Source organism: Pundamilia nyererei, unplaced genomic scaffold, assembly GCF_000239375.1.
Source record: "Pundamilia nyererei isolate P.nyererei 1_Seehausen unplaced genomic scaffold, PunNye1.0 scaffold00104, whole genome shotgun sequence".
NCBI classification, from domain to species: domain Eukaryota; kingdom Metazoa; phylum Chordata; class Actinopteri; order Cichliformes; family Cichlidae; genus Pundamilia; species Pundamilia nyererei.
This window is the reverse complement of record NW_005187505.1, coordinates 1,521,025-1,528,867: the sequence shown is the minus strand read 5'-3', so window position 1 is coordinate 1,528,867 and position 7,843 is coordinate 1,521,025. Positions and strand designations below refer to the sequence as shown.

The window sequence follows — 7,843 nt, the reverse complement described above, 5'->3', positions numbered from 1 at the left end:
AGTTTCCCCCCAAAAGAGGGACAAAGGACCCCCTGATGATCCTCTACCTAATCACATGAGCCAAGGTGTGAAAGCGGGTGTGGGTCACAATCAGCCAGGGTTTCGGGTGAGCTCATTGTGAAACCTGGCCCCACCCTATCATGTGATTTCCTGAGGTTAGATGGCCCAGGATGTGAGTGGGCGTTAAGGCATCTGGGGAGGGAACTCAAAACTGGATTATAGATGGCAGAGAGTTGGTGTCGTAAACCAGCGCCTCTGTTCAAAGATGGTCGCTCACAGTGGACGTAAATGGCTTCTTTCACTCCTCTTTCAAACCATCTGTCCTCTCTGTCCAAAATGTGAATGTTGGCATCCTCGAAAGAGTGACCTTTATCCTTTAGATGCATTCTATTCTTTCTTTGTCACATGACTGTATATGACCATATTTGACCATATTTGATTTAAAACGTTTCTGTGGTCAATCACATAAAATATTCTAACACTTTTTAAATGTATGTTTAAACACCATGGAATTTATAACTCAATGAAAAAAAAAAACTTCTAGTTGAAACTGCTACTTTGATGCTTTTGGATGATTAGAAAAATAAAACTTTAAAAAAAATCCTACATAATGGCTGAGTCACCAAACACAGAGCACTGATGTGAATTCGCCCACATTTCATTCTTGCAAGTTGGCTTTGGAGTCTCATTAAAATGTCATAAGGCTTTTTCTGGATGCGTGACTTGCTTTAGTAACCACAGATTATACGAGACTTTGAAGCAAACAGCCCGAGATCTTCTGTTTTACACAAAGCAAAACCTGATACAGTATTTAAAGACGCATAAGTTTTGCTTCCTTTAGTGAGTGTGGGTTGATAAAAGTTTGAAAAAAGTAAAATGTTGATCTTTGCTGAAAGAGAGACGCATTTCTGTCAGTAAACAGCCTTAGCGGTTCAAATGTTGCATCATTCATTTTAACATCCACTCTTTGCTGAGTATCACGATGCTTTAAAGGCTCAGAAATAGTTTTTATGTCATCGCTTGTCAGAAGGAAATTCAGCCTGCTTAGTGCACTCTTGCAGGGCTCCTGCTGGGAATAACAGGGAGCTTGACTGTAGCTTCACTCTGATGTTTTTCCAGGATCAGTTTTGCTTAGGAGTCAATTTTATGCATTTAAATGTGATCATTCAAACCATTTCAAACAAGAGGACGCACCGGGGGCCTGCGTCAAAGCTTCCCGGGGCCTTTCTGTGTGGAGTTTGCGTGTCCTCTCTGTGCTTGCGTGGGATTTTCCTCCCACAGTCCAAGAACATGTTAGGTTAATTCTAAAATGGCCATAACTGTGGAGATAAAGTTTGGGATGAAGTAGAGTAAAGCCCTCTGTTATTGTGGCTTGCAGTGTAAATTTTGGTATCCTATATTTAATTACACTTTTATTTTCTTTTATTGATTTGCCTAAAACTGCAGTAAACTATATAAAAGAAAATGATGCACATAAAACCCAGGAAACTTGTACGTAACAGGGATACTCCACAAACTCTTTCATTTGGAGAGATTAAATACATTTGCAAAGCAGGAGTAAGGAGAAATGAAGTATACATGCATGTAAAACACTGCAAGTTTCCATTAATGAAGTGGCACCAAATATGTATATATTTTGCATTTTTTCATTTTTTGTAATGACTCATTAAAGTTCAGAGCACCGATGCCACATTGCTTTATGTTTTTGTTTTGAACACCTTGCTTGGCTGGGACCTTTTTTATGTGGCGTTTAGATGTCCTCCATCTCTTTTGTGGGTTTCCTCAGGCGGCTCTGGTCTCCTCCAAAAGTCCTTTCCTGCTTTCAGGTTAACTCGTTAATCTAAAGAGGCCATGCGTTGTCTGTTTTAGCCATGTGATGGTTTGGGAGCCTGTCGTGTTTATACCCTACGTTTTGCGCAACATCATCTGGAATAGGCTCCAGCTACCCTGCATGTCTAATTAGATGAGGGGTCTCGCCAATGTGTTCTGAAGTTTTTGACATCGTGGCTTTCCCTCTTAGGATTTGATATTTGTATTGAAGTATCTAGTAAAGAAGAACCAAGACCAGATTTCTCAAGGTGGTTTGAGAAATGGAGCTGAATGTTGAGGAACAGGAAACACTTTATTTCACAGTACACCTGAGAAAACAGAAGCACTCCGAGCCTGTAATGCATCTGGCACAAATCAGAAAACCAGATTATACCCTTTGATTCTGCCTGTATGATGCTCAGCACGGAGATAAGTTAACATCTCGTACTGTCTCTGGGGATCTTGGGGACTGTGGTGCAGTCAGGTTTAGAGACTACAACATAATTAATCAGGTTTCCTACAATCTAAGAACCAGTGCTTCACCCCCTCCACTGGAAATTAAAACATACCAGTAAAATAAAGGTTTTAAAGACGTGCATATTTAAAAAAAAAACAAACAAAAAAAACCTCTTTACTTTAATACTGCTATCAATATCCAACACAATGTCTGTGTTAGTTCTGGTAATAGCTATAATGGCATGGGTTGGCTGACAGGTTAACAGGAGTCATGCTGAAGTTTTAATGAGTACTTACACATGCATAAGCACACACATACACACCTAGTGTCAGTCCGCTGAGGTCTGTGTGGGTGGCTGATACATGACATTTAAAAAAAGTACAGAATTAATAATAATACACACTCAATGCAATCATCAAAGTTTTGCTTCATCTTGAGGGAGCAGAAATATAAACCAGCCGTGAATGTAATTTTTTCCCACTGAAAGTCACTTTGTAAATTGAAAGATTTAATTTTTTGCAGAAACAAGTCTCGTGGTTAACATAAGCTGCAATACAAGTCCACGCAATTAACCGATCATTAATAGTGAATTTAGAAAGAAAGAATGGAAGGTGATTTAAAGATGTTTGACATTCAGTTTTCTTTGTGCAAATGGGGCCTGCCGAGAGAAAATCTAAGAGGATTCTTTCCTCTCTTCTATCAAAGACCATTATATGAAACTAAATCTTAACTAGCGTCGTTACTGCCACATTTTGATCAAACTTCAGTTGGACGTGGACAAGCTTCAATCAGCAGTGGAGGTTCTTTCATGTGGCTGAAGGCTGAGAGCAAAGGAATCTAAAAGGAGACATATTACACCGTAAAAATGACCTGGATATTGACACAATCAATCTTCAGGGACTATACGAGCACATCTCTTTTTATCCTCTATATGTGTGTGCCTTTCTGCTACCCACTCTTTCCCTTGATTGTTTTTACTTTATTTGCAAGTTCAGGCTCATCAGTCTTCTCCAGCAGCACAGGGGGAAGAAACAATCTCATAACTCTCTCATTACCGCCCCCAGCCTCATACTTCTGCCGCTCACAGATAACAGAAGAAAAAAAACCCTTGCTTTTGGGACACAAACTACCGTTTCTGCAGCAGTTTTGCTTTGCGATGCTGAAACCCATTAAGTAATCCAATAAAGGGGAGGAGAGAAAATAAGGTTAAAGTTCTCATGATAATGAAAAAAGGGCTTAAATTGAGCATATGTAATATTTCGGGTGAGTCCTGGATGAGGCCAAGAGGAAAAGAAAAAGTTATGACTACAGGGTGAGCAGAGATCCATGCTGTGCACCACAATATTTCTAATCTTGCTCAATTAACAGCTGAAAAATGACTTAATTTATGAAACAACCGTGTGCCACTGCTGTAGCGTAGCAAACAAAACTCTTGAAACAACTTAAGAAAGTTTGTTTTCAACCAAAATTCCTCAAAAGCTCATTAATAAGGTGGACAGATGGCCCACTTCGCTAAAGGCCAAGTCATCACGGCAGAGGTGATGGATAGAAATGAAAGCTGTCTTCACTGTTTTTCTGAAAGAGCACAAACTGTCCCCAAGCAGACCGTCCATCCTCTGCCATGTGGACTTAGAGCACTATGTCTTCTGGCCTGTCGCCGGCAGCTAACAGAGATCTGCACTTGATCACACGACTTAATTGGCCTTCCCGGCAGTGCAAACGCACTCACGCAGAGGCAGAGCAAATGCAAACAAATGAAGCTTCAGAAAACAAGTTAAAGTGTCAAGAATCGGAGCACCAATTAAAAAGAGCAGGTTAAATCTGTGGTGCCAAGGTCAAAACAGCAGCGTCTAAATGTCATGTTCTTTTCATTAAACATCACGCCTTCATTTCAGCAAATATGGACTTTAGCGGCGGAGCAGCAGAGAGCAGCAAATCGTTTGTTCCCGTCTTTATTGGCGGTGGCAGTTGCGTTTAACCTCATAAAGACCATTTTGAAGTCTGGGAGAGTACGCTGACACAAATGACTTGTGATGTTTAGCTTTGATTCACCCTTCACCGAGAAGAAAATTAATATTCAGCTGGTAAAAGTATCAAGAGAAATTGGCTCAGAAATGATCACAGCTTCATCATCTCTTTGCCAAGATCAATAGCTTTGTTTAATGAATGTTTGAGATATGCTGGAGGATAATGGAGCAGACATACAAGTAATCGGCTGTGCTGTGAATTAAGCGTTGAATGAATTTTGTAAGGCTTGTGCAGCAAAGCTGAGCAGCAGAATGAAACACCAAACGACTTCTTGTTGTATAGCACCATCTCCTGGAATAGTATGGAAGCATTCCAGCTCTTTGGCCTTTACATTCAAGACAAAGTCACCGAAAAATCTTCTACACCTGTTCAACTTCTTTTTAACACAAATATCTATTCAGCCAATCACATGGCAGCAACTCAACAGGACCTGCTGAAGTTCTAAATGTGAATCAGGATGGGGAGAAAAGTTAGCTATAAAAATCAAAAAACCAAAAACTAACAACAAACAAACAAAAAAGCCTCATTAACTGGTAAAAACTCACTTTTAAGCCAGCATAAGAAAATATGTTCATATCCCTGCTTCATGAAAAGCTGTCACCTGTCTTCTCTGGAGACAGGTTTTTTTTAGAGCTTCTAGCGTAGACAGTACATAGACAACATTGTTTATTAATGCAAATTAATGTTTCAAAAGAGGCAATAGAAAAAAAAAAGGTTTGGAGATTAATCTGTGACCAAAGACTCAAGGCTGACTGCTAAATCATACGAACAAGATACCACAATGACCAATCAGTTATTTTTCACCTTTAACGACAGAATTGAAGTACAGACAGTATATCGCTTTTAATAGGGCGGAGTTTTCCTTTATATTGAATTTTCCCTTTGTTGCGTGTGTTACCTGTTTACACCACAAGATGGCAGTGTCCTACAACAAAAGAAGCAGTGACTTGACTCAGGTTAATATCCAGCAGATATAAAAGAGACTGACTTCCTAAATGAGCTTGCCTAAGGCAGACACAGACGCCATAAATTTTCACTGTCACATCTTGAATTTGGTAGAGCTAATAATTTTTAAGATTTGGATCCAGTCTTGTCAGTAAATGTCAAACATATAATTTCAGTTATGATTTGATCTTTTATTTACTGTAATTTCTGAATTTCAAATGGTATTTTCTTTTAATTATACTGTGTTAAATCTCACAAACAGATTCTTATTTGTATTATTCAGCCAAATTAAATTCTGAGCCAGATCAGTGCTTTGAAGATGGCTTTTCTTTTTACCTACATTTTGTGCATTCACAGGCACCATCCATCATGGCTTGCGCCTGAAGTAAGGTACTTTCCTTCAGGAAACAGAGCTGTTTGCACACATCTACTGTAATGTATATCCTCTGCAATCGATAGACACTAGTCATCACAAAGCTTTGTTGTCAGCCACACAATGAAGCATCCTCCCACAGAATCTATATGAGCAGCTCTCAAGGAAGCAGCAAATTACAGCAGCTCTTCTAATCCCTTGCAGCAGGGCTGCGCCCGACACCTCCAATCATGGACATCCCACCCACTTCCTCAAAAATGAGTTTTGTCATTTACTGGTCATTGTCTGACCAGGCAGGGTGTGTGAGGCAGTGGTTGTGGTTGTGTAGTTATGTAGTATAGAGACTATGGCTGAATGTTATTTGAAAACACGAAGCTTGCCTTGAATTTTGACATTTTAAATAAAAACACAAAAATTGACATAAAACAGTTTTAATTTCTATGTGCACAAATAATGTGTGACATTAGCATCAGTATAATAATTTAAAAAAATTTAAAAAGCAAATATCACAACAACAGCCCAACAATCATGTGACCCTCTTTGAGCAAGCGCTTTAGCAACAGTGGGAAGGAAAAACTCCCTTTTAACAGGAAGAAGCAAATACTGAAAAATGTAGCATTTTGAGAAAAAAATGGTCGTTTTAAGATTGACGGCAGGTTGGACCCGAGGCACAAAAAGGCAAAGTTGGTTTTACTACAAAAAAAGAAGAACATTTTCCAACTAATTATGCTAACTCTTAACAAGCCAGTAACATGATTTGGAATAAAATGAACATGAGTGACTTTAAATATCTCACTACATCTACAGTACAAAATATCATCAGAAGATTCAGGAAATCAGGATGAATCTCAGATCTGTGTGCAAGGGACAGGGCAATACTGGACGTTGGTTATATTCGGACCCTCAAGCGGCACTGCATTAAAAACAGACATAAGTCTGTGCAAAACTACTGCATGTGCATACCTTGTTGTTAAAAAGCCTACATCTCTGAGAGCATAGGGGTGCATTAGTGCCTATGGAACTGGCAGCTTGAACATCTGGAAAAGGACCATTCATGCTGAAAGCCACATAGAGGTTTTAGAGCAACATATGTTCACATCCAGAGATAATGTCTTTTTCAATTTTTTCAGTTTTTAGTTGGACAATGCCCCTTTCTGTCAGTGTAATGATGTTTAACTACATAGTTAATCCCTGCGATATCTCAATATAAGAAAGAGAAGTGTATGCTTCAGTTTATTGTCATGATAAAGAAGCCCTGCTGTGGTTAATGTAAGAAATCTGTCAGCTTGACTCTTTGGGCTTAAAATATAAGAAATAAATGTTTTAAATTACAGGAAATTCTCATAGCCCAGACTGTCCTATAATTATAAAATAGAACGTTTTTATTAATTAACAGAAAGTTTCGTATTTTTATTGTGCAATTTACTGTAGATACACTTCATCACTTTGGTGTAATATGAATGGCTGTCGGCGAGGTCTGTATCGGTAGGATAAGCTGTAAAATTTACAGTTATAAGTCCAAAACCTATGCATTCTGTCACATATCCTAAAGCCGTCCAGTGGATTGGATTGGACTGGCCCTTATATTTGACATCTGTTGTTTCAGCATTTGATACGTTTTTGTTCTGCGCAGTATCTTAGCCCATCATAAAACCGCCCTCTTCTGAACAGAAACCTCTGATGTTTTGCTGGGCTCAGCTTGGAGCAGCTGGATGTTCTACTTATATATGCATATACAGTTTGTCCATATATATTTGGACACTGACACAAGTTTTTTTTTTTACCTATTTACTGACACATATTCCAAATATAGTTATATAATGGACATGGACATAATGTGTAGACTCCCAGCATTCATTTGAGGGTATCCACATTCAAATTGGAAGAAGGGTTTAGGACAGGGCCTTGAGGCCTGGAGTTGGACACCCCTGGTTTAGGAGTTTCAGCTCTTTATCATGTTCCACCCTCTTTTTAAAGGGAGCAAAAGTAAATGGACAGTTGACTTAAAGGCTATTTCATGGCCAGGTGTGGGCAATTCCTTTGTTATGCCATTATCAATTAAGGTGAGAAAATGCCCGGAGTGGATTTGAGGTGTGGTGCTTGTATTTGGGTGAACAGACAATATGCAGTCAAAGGAGCTCTCCATGCAGGTGAAACAAGCCATCTTTGAGCTGCAAAAACAGAAAAAACCCATCCAAGATATTGCTACAATGTTAGGAGTGGCAAAATTT

General features: G+C 39.1%; 1 protein-coding gene across 6 annotated transcripts in view; it reads right to left on the bottom strand.

The window, feature by feature from the left end:
• Window positions 1–7,843, bottom strand: part of ppfia2 (PTPRF interacting protein alpha 2) — a 177,193-nt gene that overhangs the window by 118,195 nt on the left and 51,155 nt on the right. The window lies entirely within an intron of this gene.